Source organism: Narcine bancroftii, chromosome 3 (assembly GCF_036971445.1).
Source record: "Narcine bancroftii isolate sNarBan1 chromosome 3, sNarBan1.hap1, whole genome shotgun sequence".
NCBI classification, from domain to species: Eukaryota; Metazoa; Chordata; class Chondrichthyes; order Torpediniformes; family Narcinidae; genus Narcine; species Narcine bancroftii.
In genome coordinates, this window is record NC_091471.1 from 74,099,267 (window position 1) to 74,119,848 (window position 20,582).

The following is a 20,582-nucleotide window of genomic DNA, read 5'->3' on the forward strand; positions in this document are numbered from 1 at the left end:
GAGTAGGGAGGTAATGTTGCAACTGTATAAGGTACTGGTGAGACCGCACCTGGAGTACTGTGTCCAGTTCTGGTCTCCATATTTGAGGAAGGATATACTGGCTTTGGAGACGGTCCAGAGGTTTACTAGGTTGATCCCTGGGATGAAGGGGTTGATTTATGATGAAAGATTAAATCGTCTAGGATTGTATTCGCTAGAGTTTAGAAGAATGAGAGGAGATCTTATAGAAACATAGGATTATGAAGGGTATGGATAGGATAGATGTAGGAAGGTTTTTTGAGCTGGCCGGGGAAACTAAAACAAGAGGACACAGTTTCAAGATTCAGGGGAGTAGATTTAGGGCAGAGATGAGGAAAAATAGATTTTTCCCAGAGAGTAGTGAATGTTTGGAATTCTCTAACCAGGGAAGTGGTTGAGGCTGCCTCATTAGATATATTTAAAATTCAGTTAGATAAATTTTTACATGATAGAGGAATTAGGGGATATGGGGAGAAGGCAGGTAGGTGGAGTTAGGTTATAAATTAGATCAGCCATGATCGTATTGAATGGCGGAGCAGGCTCGATGGGCCATTTTTGGCCTACTCCTGTTACTACTTCCCATTTTCCTATGTTCCTAAAGACACTCTGACCAATGCAGTAATGCTCGTGCATCCTAATCCCACTGTCACCCTGGCACTCACCACAGATGCCTCTGATACAGCGGTGGGTGCAGTTCTTGAACAGTCCTTCAACAGTCATTGGAAAACCCTGGCTTTCTTTAGCCGCCTCTTACGGCCATTGGAAATGAAGTACAGTGTATTTGATCGCGAGCTGTTGGTGTGGTACATGGCCATATGACACTTCTGATGCATTTTGGAGGGCTGCCATTTCACTGCTTTCATAGACCGTAAGCCACTCACTTTTACCTTTAGCAAGATATCGGACCCATGTTCAGCCAGGCAGCAATGCCACTTGTCATAGATTTCTGAGTTCACTATGGATGTGTGTCATGTCTCAGCATAAAACAATCAGGACTGTCCAGACTGGCAGTGCATCAAATCCAGGGTGGTGTCAATATCTCTGACTTGGCGAGTGCACAGGGCATGAACCCAAATTTTCAGGCATACAGAACTGCCATCACAAACCTATACATACAATATGTGGCACCACAACTAGGGAGGCCGAGACTGCTTTGCAATATGTCTATGGGCTACCCCAGGACGGTAGTCCCCGCATCTTGGAGACGGAGCATTTTTGACAAAGTTCACAACCTGTCCCATCCCTCCATCAGAGCAATGGTCAAGCTCATGTCATGGATTTAAAAAAGACGTGTATTGGGCCTGGACATGTACCCATTGCCAAACTTCCAAAATTCAATGGCACACCAAGGCACCTCTCCAGTCTTTCCCAACAGTGCACTGGTGTTTTGAGAATGTGCATATAGACCTGATAAGACCACTGCCAGTGTATCAGATACATCCTCATGGTCATAGACCGATTCACAAGATGCCCAGAGGCCATCCCATTGCCATCCAGCGATGCAGAGATGTGCACCAGAGCATTCATTGCCAATTGGATCCCAAGATTCGGAGTTCCCACACACGTCACCTCAGACTGTGGAACACAAATCATCTCTGCATTGTGAATTGCCTTTGCGTGCTTTTATGGCACACAACTGCATTACACCATAGCGTACCACCCACAGTCCAATGGTCTTGTTAAACGTTTCCACCGGCAACTTAATTCCACACTCAAAGCCTGACTCACCGGGCCCAACTAGGTAGTCGTGTTTCCATGGGTTCTGCTGGGAGGGTATACTGCCCCAAAAGAAGACATGCCAAATTTGTTCGCAGAAATGGTTTACGGTTCAGTTCTCTTGGTTCCAGTTGATGTTCACTTCTCATCTGACTCCTGCCCTTCTGATCTGGATGTGGTTCAGCAACTTTGACACCACATCACAATAAGAAAACAATTCCTACCAACTGGCATAGAACTTCCAAACAGCATGTGCTTCCATCCATCCTTGACATTGACTTTGTGTTCGTACATAGGCAGGCCCCAGGAGTGCCATTGAAATGACCATATGATGGCCCTTTCCATGTGATCAAAAAGGACCCAAAACCCAGCAGCAATAGAAATTCACCAAGACAAATTCACCAAGTTGTGTTTAATTTTCTTTAAACATAAAAACAGGATCAAATTTTAACTTATTACTATTAACTTAACCCCCTTCTAATTCTAACTGCACATGTATGTAATTTATATATGTTCAGGGAAGTTCTTTGATTCTCAGTCCAATCTCACTTCTCAGTCCTCCAAATTCATTGGTATCAGGCAATTATTATACTGTGCACAGAATTTAACATTTATGAACTTTTATTAGGCCCTGGTGCTTAAAGGTAAATGGCTACCACTCAGGAAGATTCTTGTTGGTTTCACAGAGAGAAGTTGGACATACACACATTGGACATACACACAAATTGATTTCCTCCAATCAGCCACATCAGTGTCTTGCCAAAGAAACGTGCCCCATCATGGGTTTTCCAAATGACAACCTCTTCTTCCAGGTCACCACAGAGTTCCTCTTGTTTCCCTTATTTCAGGAAAAACACTCTAACCAGCTATTTCCTCTTGTAAGGACTACAAGGGTTTTAAACAGGCTGAACTCAGAACTCATGACCCATCTTCAAAATAGGGTTTTCAGCAAGCCTGCCAGTTTGCCCTTTTGAAGCCTCAAAAGTCACTGTAGAACTCACTTCTCTCTCACTAAGAGAAATCCTATTTGTTCTTTCCACTCTCTTTGCTTTTAAAAAAATCAGATCCTTGAAAGATCTTTTATCAGCACTTGAGCTTGGACTCTCTATTTGCACCTGCATTTAAAATTCCTTCCAAAGCAGTTGTATTGCCTTTTGTAAAGGCACCAGTGGCTGCATGTCTGGCTTCAGCAAAGCTCTTGTATTTTAAATGAGATGTGAAGCTCCTAGAACGCTTCCACCAGCGTTGTCTCCGCTCCATCCTCAACATCCATTGGAGCGCTCACACCCCTAACGTCGAGGTACTCGAGATGGCAGAGGTCGACAGCATCGAGTCCACGCTGCTGAAGATCCAGCTGCGCTGGATGGGTCACGTCTCCAGAATGGAGGACCATCGCCTTCCCAAGATCGTATTATATGGCGAGCTCTCCACTGGCCACCGTGACAGAGGTGCACCAAAGAAAAGGTACAAGGACTGCCTAAAGAAATCTCTTGGTGCCTGCCACATTGACCACCGCCAGTGGGCTGATAACGCCTCAAACCGTGCATCTTGGCGCCTCACAGTTTGGCGGGCAGCAGCCTCCTTTGAAGAAGACCGCAGAGCCCACCTCACTGACAAAAGGCAAAGGAGGAAAAACCCAACACCCAACCCCAACCAACCAATTTTCCCTTGCAACCGCTGCAATCGTGTCTGCCTGTCCCGCATCGGACTGGTCAGCCACAAACGAGCCTGCAGCTGACGTGGACTTTTTACCCCCTCCATAAATCTTCGTCCGCGAAGCCAAGCCAAAGAAGTGTAAGTATCTGTTTGTGAAGTGACCTACATGAAACGCCCCACAATCTATCTCTTTTAAAGACATATTTATATAAAATATAATATAACCCATATCAGTACACTTTAGACATTGGGGGACATTCTCAACTATTTACTGTTGACAGACTCAAACCAGCACATGTGGACCCTACTACCCCTATTTACTGCCCCATCCCAGGAGATGAGGGTGTCCGCTTAAGGCGTGCGCAGCCAGTTAATCTCTTTTGGGCGATGATTCTGGGAGTGTGGTGATGGTATAGTGGGCTTAGTGACCACATAACACAATGGGCTGAACCATTGTCTGTGCGATTGGCCAAGTGGTCACGCAGCACTGTGGCCCTGCGCCACACACTCACCTGGACAGGGGAGGGGGAAGGCCATGTGGCACTACAGGATGGGTCGCAGCACACTGAGGAGTTGGGTACTCATCTCCAAAATGGCGTAGGGCTCCTGTTGTCTTTACTTTAAGACACGCAATCTTCAGGTGAGTTGTAGGCATGAGGTATCCGGGATTTAAAAGAGGAGGAAATTTGAATAAAGAATCTTTGTTGACTAACACTGTGTCTGGTGAATTCATTTAGTAGCTCTACTGGAGTAATCACTATGTCTTCTATGTATTCTTGTTACACTCCTCAGCTTGTTTACAAAAGAAAGAAGTTAATGTTGTTTGCTTAGAAGCCATAGAGTTGTTATTGACAAAAAAAATCGCTTATGTATTGGTGAAAAATCCACAGACCATCAGCCATCACAGCTGTAGTCTTACTAATGCGACTGAACCAGAGCAGACAGCAGGGCCTGCAGCATTTAACAATGATCCTAAGCAGGCATAAAAATAACAGAAATAAAGCAAATATTTTTTTTGCACCTTTAGCACTCTAAATTGGAACCAAGTAATCAAGTATTTAAGATTATGAAAGGGATAGACAGAGTGGATGTGGATAGACTATTTCCGTTAAGAGGAGGAAAGATTAAAACAAGAGGACATGAGTTAAGAATTAAGGGGCAGAGGTTTAGAGGTAACATGAGGGGGAACTTCTTTACTCAGAGAGTGGTAGCCGTGTGGAATGATCTTCCGGGAGAAATAGTGGCGGCGGAGTCAATTGTATTATTTAAGAAAAGGTTGGACAGGTATATGGATGAGAAGAAGATGGAGGGTTATGGGCATTGTGCAGGGAGGTGGGACTAGAAAGGGGTGTTTGGTTCGGTGCGGACTAGAAGGGCCTAATGGCCTGTTTCCGTGCTGTAATTGTTATATATGTTATATATATGTATATGTATGAGAAAAAAAAGAATGTCTAATGAACTATTGCTAAAGCCATAAATAGCACTGAATATTAGAGTCAAAAGTGATAGGTTGGCAACTCTGTCTCGTACCGTTCCTCTTGCAGAAATGGTTGGACAGGAAGTGTACCGTGAGTGTTGATACTCACAATATCCTCACATGTGCCGGGTATTACTGGATTTCGACCAGTACAAATCCTGTTTAGTTTTTAAATGTATAAAAAGTTAAAGAAGCTTAAACATTAACATAACTTATTATCATGTCGAGTGGAATAAAAAATATTGTATTTTGGAAGTGACAAGTATAAAAAGAGGACGAGAGGTTTGGAAATGCATTTCGCCTCGTTCGCTGCCTCACTAAATTACTCTTTTTTTCCCTATCAACACAAAGAAAAAAAGAGCCTCTTTATCAACCGAGGGGTTGATCTGCTATTAATGATAGTTGAAGTGATGTAGAATTAGCTTAAAGCCTAGAAATATTTGGCTTGATTTAAAAAAAAAATTATCCAGGTGTAGAAGAGGATTTTGGATGGTTACCTTAAATATTTAATTAAAATCAGACCGAAGATAAATGAGCAGTGAATTTTTCTTTCATTATTTTTGATTTTTAAACTTGGGTTTCAATGTTCATTCCTTGCTTTATATAGCTCCTACTTTGAATCCAATGGTCCCTATTGGAAAGAGTGGAAAAATGCTCACACCTTTGTATTTCCCAGCTTCCTAGGACAATGGATTGAGCAAGGAGGAATTTCACAAATACCTAAAAGACGGTCGCAGCTCCAGGATTTCACCAAAACAGACAAATATAGTAATGTTATTAGTGGTACTTTTGTCCCACTGGCTACTGCCCCCTCTACCCATTCCGCATCCCAACACTCGCTTCCATAAAATCCCCTGTATTTAATATCAGCCACTGTTACATTGTCCGCTAGTTAAAATTGCCTGCTTCCTTATTTTTCCTATTTTTTTTACAGAGGTGCTGGAGTGGCGCTCCAGTGAGCTCCTGTGGTGAATTTCTGCTAAGCTCTCAGTCTTCCCTTCGGCTAGCTTTGCCTTAATAACATTGGCTGTACATTATCTCTTCTGTTAAAGACACTCCCCTTAGGTATAACTGTGTATGTGCCCATTGTCTTTCTTTATTGTACCATTAGTTTCTGCTAATAAACTTGAAGTGCCAGTTGATGAAGTAGGCAAAGACGATGTAGTCAAACAATAATCATGGCTTTGCATCCTTGGGAACTGATATTAGTCCTGGATCTGTAGTGAGGGAGGTTGGACTTCTGGACCCGCTCCAAAATCGCCAAAGGAACCTCAGGATGGCCATCTGAATACTTACTAGGGGTCACAAGCTGGGGGGGTGAGCCCATCATCTTAGGCTCTCTCTGAATAGGGGTGTGAGGAAGGGGTGAACCAGGTGGGGCCAGATCTCTTAGGGGTACAGTGTCCGATACTAAACACAAAAGTAAAATCAAAAACAGTAAGATGGCACGCTCGTGAATAGAACTCTCAGCTTACAATTATGAGATCCAGTACAGACCTGGCAGGTTAAATGATCCCTCTGACGCATTGTCACGATCTGCTGCTGGTGCTCAGCTTGAGGGACTAAAAGAGTTCCATAGCAGATTGTGCCACCCAGGGTCACAAGATTCTTCCACTACATAAGGGCTAACAACCTTCCTTACTCCCTGGAAAATGTCAAAAAACTGACTAAACACTGTCCTGTTTGCACAAAATGCAAACTGCAATACTTTAAAGCTCCAGAGGCCACTCTCATCAAGGCAACCCGACCTTTTGAGAGCATTAGCTTAGATTTTAAAGGGCCGTTACTATCCATCAACAAAAATGTATATTTCCTTACTGTAATTGACGAATATTCAAGGTTTCCTTTTGCAATACCATGCTCTGATGTCTTGTCAGCGTTTGTCATTAAGGCACTTGACAGAATTTTCAGTATTTTTGGTTTTCCCAATTATATTCATACAGACAGAGGCTGTATGAGCGCGGAGCTGCGCCAAGTCCTGCTACGAAAGGGGATTGTCACCAGCTGTACCATGAGCTACAACCCACAGGGCAATGGGCAGGTCAAAAGGGTTAATGCTACAGTCTGGAAGACTGTTAACCTGTTACCCGGTGGCAGGAGGTGCTGCCTGAGGCACTACATTCTATTTTATTCTATAATTCTAAGGTCTTTATTGTGTACTGCAACAAATTCAAACACCTCATTAATGTATGTTTGCTTTTCTAGGAAATCAGGAACTGTGATGGACTGGCCAGCCTGATTACCTGAGCCTGGAACCGTGCTGCTGAAGAGCCACCCTCGGACACGTAAAACAGACCCTCTAGTCCAACCAGTTCAGCTACTGCATACTAACCCCAACTACGCTCATGTTAAATTCCCAGACGGGAGTACTGACTGTACCCCTAAGAAATCTGGCCCTGCCTGGTTCGCCCCTTCCTCACACCTTTACTCAGAGTGAGCTTGAGAGGTTGGGCTCATCCCCCCCCCCCCACCTCAGCCTGTGACCCCTAGTAAGCATTCAGATGGCCATGCTGAGGCTCCACTGCCCCATGCTGGCGATTCTGGAGTGGGTCCAGAAGTCTGACCTTCCCACGCTACAGATCCAGGTTGCAAATCCATGATTATTATTTGACTATATCGTTTTTGTCTACTTCATCAAATGGCACTTCAGCTCCAGCAGCACTGTACCCCTGTTCATGACTTTCTGGATGAATCTCTCATGAGGGACCTTGTCAAATGCCTTGTCATGTGACTTGATACCTGGGCCAGTCTCCAGCCCAGATGTATAAAAAGCTGCACATGTACTCAGCTAGACTCTTATTTCTTTATTACCTTAAGCCTGCTTCTGGCTGTGATCAGTGAGCAGTGTTGGAGGACCACATGTGAGGTGTGTGCCATACAGGATGGGTTGCTTGATTGTGGTACACACCTGGGGACCAGTGTGTTTGACCTAGTTCATAAACATTAAAATTTGTAGCTGGATTTAATTCCTTTAATCTGTGTGCTGTGCCTGTACATTGGGCTGGGGGAGGGTGGCAAGTTCTAAATACCATTGTATTTGTGGTTTAGCTACCTTGCATGCCATCGAGAAGAGTTTGCATGATGGTGTTCTGTCTAGTTTTGTGTTTGGTTCAGGTTGTAAATAAAATTTGTATTTTACTACAGTAGTAACGTGTCCAGGCTTATAATTCCTTGAACCCTTTGAATCTGTTACCTCAACCCTCACCACCACACAAAATCAATTGATTGAAGCCCCAAAGACTACAGATGCTGTTACTGTAGTAAAAGCACAAAAATGCTGGAGAAACTCAACAGGTCATGCTGTGTCCATAGAAGGAAGGAAGGAAGGGCTCAGGGCCAAAATATTGGTTGTACACCTTTACCTCCTGTTACAGGCCCAGAGGACTCCAAAACCCAGCAGCAATAGACATTCACCAAGACAAATGATTACTTTAAACAAAAGTTGCTTTTAATTTTCTTTAAGCAAAAAAACAGGACCAAACTTTAACTTATGACTATTAACTTAACTTAACCCCTTTCTAATTCTAAGCACATGTGTATGTAATGTGTATATGTTCAGGAAAGTTCTTTGCTTTAATAGTCCAATCACTCACTTCTCTCTTCTCTCAGTTCACAGATATCAGGCAATTCTTATACTGTGCACAGAATGCAGCATTTATGAATGTTCACCAGGCTTTGGTTCTTAAAGGTAAATGGTTACCACTCAGGAAGGTTCTTGTTGGTTTCAGAGAGATATTTGTTGCTTGTTAGACACATACAAACTGATTTCCTCCCATCAGCCACTTCAGTGTCTTGCTGAAGAACTTGCCCAATCATGGGTTTTCCAATTGATAACCTCTTCTTCCAGGTCACCACAGAGTTCCTCTTGCTTCCCTTATTTCAGGAGATACACTCTAACCAGCCATTTCCTCTTGTAAGGACTACAAGCATTTTGAACAGGCTGAACTCAACTCATGGCTCGTTTTCAACAAGCCTGCTAGTTTGCCCTGTTGCAGCTTCAAAAGTAACCTTTCCTCCTTATTTGTTCCTTTCTCTCTCTGCTTGTAAAATCCAAAACTTCTTGCAGGGCTCCAAACCCAATCCTTGAAAGATCTTATCAGCATCTGCCTGTGCATTGTTCCATTTGCACCTACTTCTGAAGTTCCTTCTAAAGCAGTTCCATTGTCTTTTGCAAAGGCACTGGTGCCTGAATGTCTCGCTTCAGCAAAGCTCTTGTATTGCAAATGAGATGTGAAGTGAGCTACACTAAACCCCACAATCTATCTTTTTTAAAACATATTTATGTATAATATAATATAACTTGTAATACTTCTATTGCTGAGTTCTTACAGCAATTTTATGTTTTTACTTTTATCACTAAATAAATTTTCTACTTTCAAAGGCTTGTCAATGGATTTTCTAATTGGACTAATATGACATATCATAAAGACTAAAAATGAACAAGATTCTCAGATTTCAGGTTTCAGATTTATTGTCAAGACATCATACATGACATCACATAAAACCCTAAGATTCTTTTGCCTGAGAGTGAGGCAGAATTACAACTTATTGGTAGTACAAAAAGAAACTGAACCCAATGTACATATCTAAACAAATAAAGAATTGTAAATTGTTAATAAATGTAAACAAACTGGCAGTATAATACAGAGAGAATAAAACAAATATATAAAGTGCAAAAGTAAGAGTCCTTAAGTGAGTCCCTGATTGGGTTTGTTAATGAGGAGTCTGATGGTGGAGGGGTAGCAGCTGTTCCTGAACCTGGAGGTCCTTGTTTTCTGGCACCTATACCTCTTTCTTGATAGCAGCAGTGAGAATAGAGCATAAGGAGGGTGGTGTGGATCCTTGATTACTACTGCTCTTTGACAGCAGTGTTCTTTGTAGATGTTCTTGATGGTGGGGATGGTTTTGCCAGTGATGTCCTATCTTTTGCAGGGCTTTACACTCTGGGTTATTGGTGTCCAGGTGGTGCTGCAGCCGGTCAGCACGCTTCCCACCACACATCTGTAGAAATTTGACAGGGTTTCTGGTGTCATACCAAACCTCTGCAAAATCCTGAGGAAGCAGAGGCGCTGACGTGCTTTCTTCATGACGCCATTGGTGTTGGGTCCAGCAAAAATCCTTCAAGATAATGACTCCCTCTCCACCTCTGATCCCCCAATGATCAAAGGATCATACACCTCTGGTTTTCCCTTTCTGAAGTCGACAATCAGCTACTAAATTTTGGTGACACTGAGGGCAAGGTTGCTGTTTTGCCATGTACCCTTCCATTCCCAATGACTAATGACAGCTCAGGAGACCAAACTTATATCCATATTTTAAAAATTTTAAATGTAGACACATCATGGTAACAGGCCTCTTTGGTCTATGAGCCTGTGCCAGCCATTTACACCCAATTGACCTCCACTCCTGGTACATTTTGAACGCTGGGAGTGAACACAAACCCATGGGGAAAACCCACTCAGACATGGGGAGTATGTAGAAACTCCTTACAGGCAGTGTGGGAATCGAACCCTGGTCCTTATCATTGACACTGTAACAGTGTTGCACTAACCGCTATGCTAACTGTGCCACCCAAGTGATGCTGTTCCCGTGTGCTCTCAAGTGATCTTTTTACATGTGTAAAATTAAACAGAGTTTAATAACCCTGATTGGTTTAATAAATAGTATGTATTAAAATATTCTTTTCTTTGGTGCTTCAATTAGAAATTGAAATGTTAAGTACACATGAAGAAAGATACTTTCTTTCCAATCTCCATCATCCTGTGGATTTGCAGTTTTGCTGTTATCTCCTTCCTTGACCTTAGTTTGCTTGTCTTTCCTTTAGACCCACATTTAAATTCTAAACTGATTCAGTTCATGCCACTGTTAACCTTTGGTTCAGTTCTCAGTGATAAATTCTTCATTGAGTCCTGGAGTAGTCCCAAAGGTACTGATTACATTCGAGGCCATGCACAAAATAGAAGGCTCCCAGGGTCTGGGTCAGGATCTCTGCTGTTTCCCAAATTAAGTACTTAAAATCTCATTTAATTCATATTGGGATACTGCCTCTTCTCCTGGGAAGTTGGAGTTGGTGGTGGTGGGTGAATTATGATTTGTGCCATTTTGACACATGAATATTGTACTATAATGTTGATTTTATGTTCTTAGTTAGAATCGAGAATACTTAGACTCTTGCTTATTGCATATTTGCGTGTCATCAAGAAGTTGTTGCCAGATCCTGCATTCGCATTATTCAAGAGGTTGGCATATTCATTTCTTTTTCTCTACCAAAATATCTCGTATCATCCAGTGCTTTTAGTTGATCTCAGAATCTTTGTGAGGAAGGAGTGATCCCATAGGTCTGCTCCTCAGGTTGTTGCCTAATTCTTCCAGCTAGAATGCTGTGGTCGGGTGTGAGGGACATCTGTCACCCCATTAATCGCTAGGGATGATTCGGCTGATCAGGCTGGCTCAGCGCTCGGTCGCAGAGGATGGCCCCCTAGAAGAGGACCGCTCTGCCAGAGGACGTAACTCCTCTTTTGCTAGTCTAAACCATAGAATGCTGTGGTCATGTAATTCTCTGATATTAACTGAAGCATTCTTAACTATCTGTCCAAGGTTCCATGGTTTTCACCATCCACACCACACTCTGTGGTGGTCAGAATATATGGGACCAGCTCGGTATGTGGACTGGTGATACTAAGACCTGGCTATTTAACTGCTCCATTAATCCAAAGGCTCTTATTGCTTTTGCCAACTTTCCATCTCCTTATCACATCCAAGTGGGCCAACATTTTCTCCAGCTAAATATTGGCTTGTTGAAAGCAATTGAATTTGGTTACAGATCATTTTGGCTGTTAATATTCCGACTTGAGTCAGGAAGAATGGAGCTGCAAACTGTATAACGTCTTAGCAACTTAATCCTCAGCTTCTATTCCTTACTGCCTGCATTTTCCCTCAGTCCCTCATGCAAATTGAGCCTCCATCATCAGTTAATGTAAAGTTTCCCCTCTGACTGAAAACTTCACTCCCAAAGTAATTCAAATGTTGTTCCCCAAATATATCAGATTTCATTACACACCATTTTCAATCCACCTCAGCTTCAGCAATTTGACAACAGAATTATTTCATTTGATTTCAAATCTATTCATAGCTACCTTGCTGTAATTTAACGCTTTCCTCCTCTCTTCTACTCCAAAATCTTTGCTTTCCCTGGACCTCTTCACCATTATTTGCTCAGATGATGAGAATGATCTGAAAGTTTATTGTCATATACATAAGGATAATATACAGATGCACCAAAATTCTTACTTTCTGCATCCACACAGGCATGTAAGAATCAAAATGATGATTGTAGAAATGAAATTACTACAATATTCCCAAACATAAAAAAGTGACAATGAATGTAAAAGTTTAGTAAGTAAATATTTGTTAAAAACACAATGTTGGAGAAACTCATCTGGTTGAACATTGTGCTTTATTTCAGATTTATAGTCAGAGTACATAACATGACATCACATACAACACTGAGATTCTTTTTTGATGGAGTTGCAGCACAATTACCATTAACTGGTAGTGCAAAAAAACCTGTACACAGCGTCGACATGTAAACAAGCAAAAGAACTGTAAACAGATAATGAATGTAAGCACACTGCAAGACAGAGAGAACAAAAAGAATATCAATAAAGTCCTTAAATGAGTCCCCGAGTTTGTCATTGAGGTGTCTGATGGTGGAGGGGTAGCAGCTGTTCCTGAAACTGGTGGTGTGGATCTTGAGGCATCTCTACCTCTTTCCTGATGGCAGCAGCAAGAACAGAGCATGTGCTGGGTGTTGTGGGTCTTTGATGATTGCTGCTGCTCTTCGATGGCACCATTCCTGTAGATGTACTTAATAATGGGGAGGGTTTTGTCTGTGATGTCCTGTATCTACTACTTTTTGAAGGGCTTTACGCTCAGGGGTATTAGTGTTCCCATACCAGACCACGATGCAGCCGGTCAGCACAATTTTGACCACACCTTGTTGGAAATTTGCCAAGGATTCTGATGTAAAACATGAAAGTCTGCTGACATTGTGATTGAAGTAAAAACACAATGCTGGAGAATTTCAGTAGGTCAAGTAGTGTACTTTAAATAGCAAGGATAAAGATACATAACTAATGTTTTGGGCTTGAGCCCTTCATCAAGGTATGAACAAAATGTAGGCAGGCACCCAAACAAAATGGTAGGGAGGGGGAAGGGTAGTAAGTAAATATTCACAGTTTCAGTTAGTGCAAGCAAAAAAAGTGACCATTCAATGGTGCAGATCGATCTTTTGGTGGTCCTGGTGTATTTTATGGTTATGGCTGGGGTAGTACAGAGATGTTCAAGAGCCTGATAACTATTGGGGAAAGAAAAAACTATTATTGATACCGAAGTGCAGGGCTTCAAGCTGCTACCCCTCTACCATAAGACTCCTCCACAAAAATTCAATCAGGGACTAAATTAAATGAGCTTACCTGTGCACTTTATTGATTTTCTTTGCTCTCCCTGTATTGCACTGTCAGTTTGTTTACATTCATTATCCATTTACAGTTCTTTTTTATTGTTTACATGTTTACGCTATGTGCAGTTAATTTTTGGACTCCCAATTAGTGGTAATTCTGCCGCGCCTGCAGAAACAAGAAATCTCAGAGTTGTATGTGATGTCATGTATATGTTCTGACAATAAATATGAAATCTGAATCTGAAACCTAAAGGTAACAGTGAGAAGAGATTATGACCAGGGTGGCTAAGATACTTTATGATGGTGGCTACCTCTTGACGTAATATCCCACATGGATGGCTTCAGTGGATGGGAGGTCAGTGGATGGGAGGTCAGTGGATGGGAGGTCAGTGGATGGGAGGTCAGTGGATGGGAGGTCAGTGGATGGGAGGTCAGTGGATGGGAGGTCAGTGGATGGGAGGTCAGTGGATGGGAGGTCAGTGGATGGGAGGTCAGTGGATGGGAGGTCAGTGGATGGGAGGTCAGTGGATGGGAGGTCAGTGGATGGGAGGTCAGTGGATGGGAGGTCAGTGGATGGGAGGTCAGTGGATGGGAGGTCAGTGGATGGGAGGTCAGTGGATGGGAGGTCAGGGCCATTGATGGACTTAAGTAAAAACACAGAAATGCTGGAGGAAATCAGCAGGGTCCATAGGAGGGAAAGGTTATATAACTGATGTTTCAGGTCTGAGTCCTTCAAGATATGAGTAAAGAGCAGGCAGATGTTTCAAATAAAACTGTTGGCCACTTTCTCCAGCCCTTTATGCTCCTGGACCTTTGTGATTTCAAACCAGGTGATGATACATTCAGTAGACATCCATGGATGGTGCTTGACCCATCGAATCCTTCCAGCCTCTGAGAGCTTTCTCTAAATTCTGCCATCTTCCAGGTTTCCCTTCAACCAGGCCTTTTGTTCCTTGAAATGCAAAGAACTGTGGATATAAGTGAAAAAAGGTACCGAAGAATAGTCAGTATCTGTAGTAAATGAAAACAAATTCTTGGTTCCTGTTAGATCAATTACTTTTATGGTTTCTGCCTTCTGACCTGTCTGGCTACTTTTACCTCCTTATGGTCTAAATTAGCTCAAATGGCCATATTGTCTGTTCCTTGCCTTAAATACTGTTTCAAGTGAAGAGGACCTAGAAATATGAATCACTGCTTAAAGCCATTCTTTATCAATTAGGGTGGAAGAATATCAATATTTCAATTAGAATTCCCATGGAAAGCTGGGGGTAAACTAAGGAAATAAAGAAACAGGGGAAATGATCATTTCACTTTTCAATATTTAAGAGGGAATCAATCTTATGATCATTTACAATTTACTAAAATGGTTGAATCTTTTCTTGACTAAATCAGGAAAGAATCATTTTCTTCACTAAAATGTAAATCCAAGTAATAATGTCTAAAACATACTTCTGATCTGTGCGGAAATTGTTGAAAGACTATAATAATTGAAGGGTCCAGATGGTGCTGTAAAACAGGGAAACAAACCTTGAGTAGTTTATCAATGTCATCTGAACCTCAAGCATACCATTATATCATGGAAAAGCTTTCCAACTTTCACCATTCTTTCTTATATAAGCTGGCTGAGATTTATTTGGGAAGTTTAATTTAATTTTCAGCCAGCTGCTTTTTTTGGCCATTGGTCTGTGTCATAGTGGAGAGCAATAAATAGCAGATTCCCAGAGCTGAGGCAGTAATTTGGATTGCAATGGTTACTTCCCAGCATGAATGACCCATATACAGAGGATAGATGTACCATGCAGCCTGTCAGGATGCTCTCCAAACACACAGTTGTCAGGAATGAGGTTATCTGAGAGAAGTATGTATGCAGCACCTCTGAGCTCAAATGCTTTCTATTCCAATAGTTAATAAATACACTCTTACTGAAAAGATCACAGCAATCCTGTGATTTCTGGTACTTTATTAAAAATATATATATGTATGAAAAGAAAATCTAAAAAAATGCAACTACAACCGAGATAATTAAACTTCTTGGAAGAAAAATTGCAGAGCCAACAAGTAAGACCATTCTTTATGGATTTTGGGAATACCTTGGAAAGGCTGTAACAGGAGGCTTGTACAGCTGTGTGATTTTTGGAGTTGAAATTGTTCAACCATCACTAAGATCCCAGGTGAGAAGATCGTGATTGCTTCAAGTGGGGGACACTTAAGCAAATACTGTAGTCTTGAAAACAAATCAGTAGAAAGTTATGCTTGATCCTCATTTGACAAATGATCTCTTCCATGATTCTTTAATGGCTCTTGACCTAACTGAATAATCTAATCGTAGATTCACAGATCTATCTTTAGATATTGCAGATGCTTCCATCAGGGAGAGGAGAGCATAGTGAGTCTTCCCTATATTTTTTTGTGTTCTCTTTATACCTTTAAGGGGGAGTCACGTGTGTCTTGATAGGTTTATTGTCCCTCATTTGGAAGTGTTTAGAATCGGAGGGAGAAGGTGTTGGTGTGAATGAGGGAAGAATAAAATAGATTAGGGTAGCATTTGTGTAAACATGGGTTCTTGATGATCAATGTCGACTCAGTAGACTGAAGGGCCTGTTTCCTTGCTGCATCTCTGCATGGCTCTGACAAAATTGTTCATCAGTCTTATCTGCCCAGTGTCTTTCTTTACAGTTATAAAAGCTTGACAGAGATTGAACAATTTCCATCTTTGGCGTCTCTCAAAAAGAAATCATCAAAGAAATCCTTGAGAAAATTGGCACAATGGCAAAAAAGATTGTTGCATTTCCTTACATCTTAATGCCCTTGTAACAGAATACTCAAAACTGCAGCTGGACTGAGATTTTGCACAAATTAAGTATTATCTCCATGATTTTCAATTCAGTGATAACCACAAAAGTAGGATTATTTTTGTAATCTTAATGGGCAATCTACTTTTACTATTACATATTTAATTACCTTGTGTTCCTCAAGGTAAAGTTCCTTAGTTCCACTTTTTCTGATTCTGAAATAAAATTGTACCTCGGAATCCGATTTCTTCCCACCATTCAAAAACGTATTGGGGTGGCACGGACAGGTGGGCCAAAACGGCCTGTTAATGTGCTGTATGTCTAAATAAAAAAAAATTGTGCAATGAGCCCATTTTTACTGCCAATGTTTCACAAATTTGTCTTTTGTTGTTGACTCTTCACTTTGCTTCATTATTTAGGATTTTTCAAATGGCACCTTCTTTCTTGAAGTCACATGTGCTGCTCACATTAAATTCCTGTTCCTTGCCAAACTTTTATTTTCCATTAATATCTTCTGCAGTTAATACATAGCCCTCATTCACCTGCAAATCTTCACCCAAATTCCCTGCTATTGTTTAGCCATCTACTCTCATCTCAGTGAAATCGCCTTGAGTCACTTGTGCCTTATTCTTTATTTTAATTTATTTTTTAATTGAAGTTTAAACAAATATTTCCAAAATATATATCTCAGGTATTATACATATATATCATATGTTCATATTTGCCATGATCTTCCATGTAATATTTATCTGAGGCATACACTTAAAGAGAGAAGAGGAAAGACAGAACAAAAAAAGGAGGAAACTGTATACAATTAGCCAGTGATTTTTTTTAAACAACATAATCAGTGATTTGTAAGAATAAGGTCAGGCCTATGTAGTGAAACAATTTTCCCCAGTACGAATCAAATTGTTCCAACATATGATTAACATTTGATAAAAGACCCTTATAATTTCCTTTCATGCGTTTAAAGTTGGGCTCTCTTGTGATAAACATTTCCTGGTAAGAGTCTTTTTACAAGCCACCAGCAGTATATTCATTAAATATTTATCTCTTTTCAACCATTCTTCATTTCAACAATATATATTGTCTTACTTTCTAAGGATATTTTACATCTAAATAGATCTTGTAGTGCATTGTGTATCCCTCTCTGATAATCTTTGATAACAGGGCAGTCCCAAAATATATGGTAATGGCTTGCATTTTGATTTCCACAATTTCTCCAGCAAACAGGGTGATACTATCATAATGGGATTTCTGAGACAGTGTAATAAAGTATCTTATCAGGTTTTTCCACCCAAACTCCCTCCAGTTCTGTGAATTGGTCACTTACATTGATACAACCATATTATTGTCCATTACTGATGTAATGGACAATAATATGGAGGTATCTGAATACTCAGATATAATTTTCCCTCATTCCTTTTCCCATTTTGTTTTAATGTATGAAGTCTAGAGTGATTCAATGAATGGAATAAAATGTTATCAAGATATATATGGCAAGGCAAAAGGCCTAGAGTTCATCTTCAAACTTTGCAATTAGCCAAGGAAGAGGGAGGATGGGGCCTATCTGCTCTTAAAGATTATTATTTTGGAGCTGTGATAGGCTGGTGTAACCCATCATATGATGCTCAATGGAAACATATTGAAGATAGGATACTTTAGACAATAGGTGCAAGAGTAGGCCATTCAGCTCTTAGAGCCAGCATCACCATTCACTGTGATCATGGCTGATCATCCACAATTAGTACCCCGTTCCTGCCTTTTCCCCATATCCCTTCACTGCACCATCTTTAAGAGTTCTATCTAACTCTTCCTTGAAAGCAACCTGAGAATTGGCCTCCACTGCCTTCTGAGGCAGAGCATTCCACAGATACACAACTCTCTGGGTGAAAACGTTTTTTCTCAACTCCATTCTAAATAGCCTACCCCTTATTCTTAGTCTGTGGCCTCTAGTTCTGGACTCCCCCAACATTGAGAACATGTTTCTTGCATGTCCAATCCCTTAATAATCTTAAATGTTTCAAACAGATCCCCTCTCATTCTTCTAAATTCCAATGTATACAAGCCCAGTCACTCCAATCTTTCACATATGACACCATCCCAGGAATTAACCTCGTAAACCTATGCTGCACTCTTTCAATACCAAGAATGTCCTTCCTCAAACTTGGAGACCAAAATTTCCCACAATACTCCAGGCTTGGTCTCACCATGGCCCTGTACAACTGCAGAAGGTCCTCTTTCCTCCTATATTCAACTCCCTTGTTATGAAGACCAGCATGCCATTAGTTTTCTTCACTGCTTGCTGTATCTGCATGCTTATTTTCAGTGACTGATGAACAAGGACACCTAGATCTTCTTGTACTTCCCTTTTTCCTTACTTGACACCATTCAAATAGTCATCTGCCTTCCTGTTCTTGTCACCAAAGTGGATATCCCCACATTTATCCACATTAAACTACATCTGCCTACTTACTCAACCTGTTCAAGTCTTTTTACGTTCTCATAACATCCTCCTCACATTTCACACTGCCACCCAGCTTTGTCATCTGCAAATTTGCTAATGTTTCCATCCCCATACAAGCAATTTTGTCTGATACCAATCCACAAAGATACACAATAGTATTGATAAGCCATGGGTACTCCATGGAGACGCTTCAAATAAAGAAAACTATTATAAAAGAATATAAACTAGAGTGAGATATTGCAATTCTTAAATAGTATGTGTATGACTCAGATTACATTGGATGCTAGATTTAAGGACTGGATAGCTAAAGGAATAACAGTTCTTTGAAATAGAACAAAAGAAGGAATACTATTCAGTTTTGAAATGCTTAAAGAGAAACATATTAGAAAAACAAGACTTTTATCAGTTTATGCAGATCCAACATTGTTAATAGGAGAGTTAAAAATATAATCAAGGCTAGAACATATACGATGGAACTATTTAGAAAAGCATATAATTCAGATAATGGTAGTAAAATCATTTCAAGCATATATAAGAATCTGTCAAAATTTAAAACACATTTGTGCCTTTTTCTTCTGACCCAGTTCCAATGTTTGGAATTCCAATGTCCTTTATGTCAAGATTAGGCTCATGATTCCATTCTTCAATGGAATCTTCATACATCAAGACTGTGCTTCTTTGTTCTGGATTTCTCGTAATATTAAATATTGAGTATCTACAATGCAGAATCTCTTCAACAACCTTTCATTGCACATTTTTTCCTGACTGTTACATATCAGTTCTGTCGTCTGTATATTAAAAAAAAAAGTACTAAAGTTATTCTTCTTGGAAGCCTAGTTCAGTTTCACTTTATAGTCTATAGCTGTGTGGAGTTTCTACTTCTGGGAAGAGAGGAACTTGAAGTTTCAAAACAATCTAGTTTGATCAAAATCCTGAGGCTACTTAAAGTAGTAATAGCTAAGACAGCTAAATCCTTTGTGACATTAAAAAAATTATTGAGTCATGCTTGGATGATGCACTGCAGAGCATTTTAAAATCCCTCAGATTATGCGATGAACTTTATAAAATCTGATGTATGTTTATATCTGGCAAAAAAAACAGTAAACTTTGCAATAGTAGGAGGAGCAAGTCATTAATCAGTGCTTTGTGAAAGCTCCCAGCTATTTCATATGTGAAAATATCTCCAATTGAATCCAAAGTCTTTGCACTCTGGGATCTCAAATGGCACTGTTTCTACTCACAGAGTTCATTCATTCAGTATCTTCATGAACATTACTTCGATACAAGCTGTAGAAAAGCTCATAATACTGAGTGGATTTGAAAATGTATTCTTCGTAATGTTATGAAAGCATATTTATATTTTTTAATATTATGTAAAAAAGGCATATGGTAGTTAATGACAAAAACAAATGCTGCAGATTTTGAAATAATTTGGTAATTCTACATCGTCCAATCACAGTTTCATTTTTCTACATTCTGGCTAAGGTTTTCAAAATGACTTCCTGCAGCCAAAAGGTATTTTTTCCTCTATACTATTCATTGCTATTGTTATAGAGTTCTGTGTTGTGTATTGGCCTATGTGTTGTGTGGTTTTATGTTAAAAAGTGACAGTTTGCCTTAGAGAGCCAAGGTGAAGGTGGACTGCTGAGAGAGTGGGAGACGGACTGAGCATGTGCAGAAAATGATCTAAAAATTTCTGGACTTGAATGATAAACCACCACTGGGGGTGCTGTGGAGTGGAAGAATGCTCAGAGCATGAATCATGGTTTGGAGGACAGTTTAGAATGTTGGGATTTCAAAAAGGATGAACATTCCAAAGGCAGCCAGAAGGATTCGGACCAAACCAGTTGTTCCACTCTCTGCAAGCAACACAAGACAACTTGAAATTTTGTGCTTTCTCTCTCTCTCTCTCTCTCTCTCTCTCTCTCTCTCTCTCTCTCTCTCTCTCAAAGATCTTTTGGCATTAGTTTACCAAACAAACTGAATTTTGTTTAT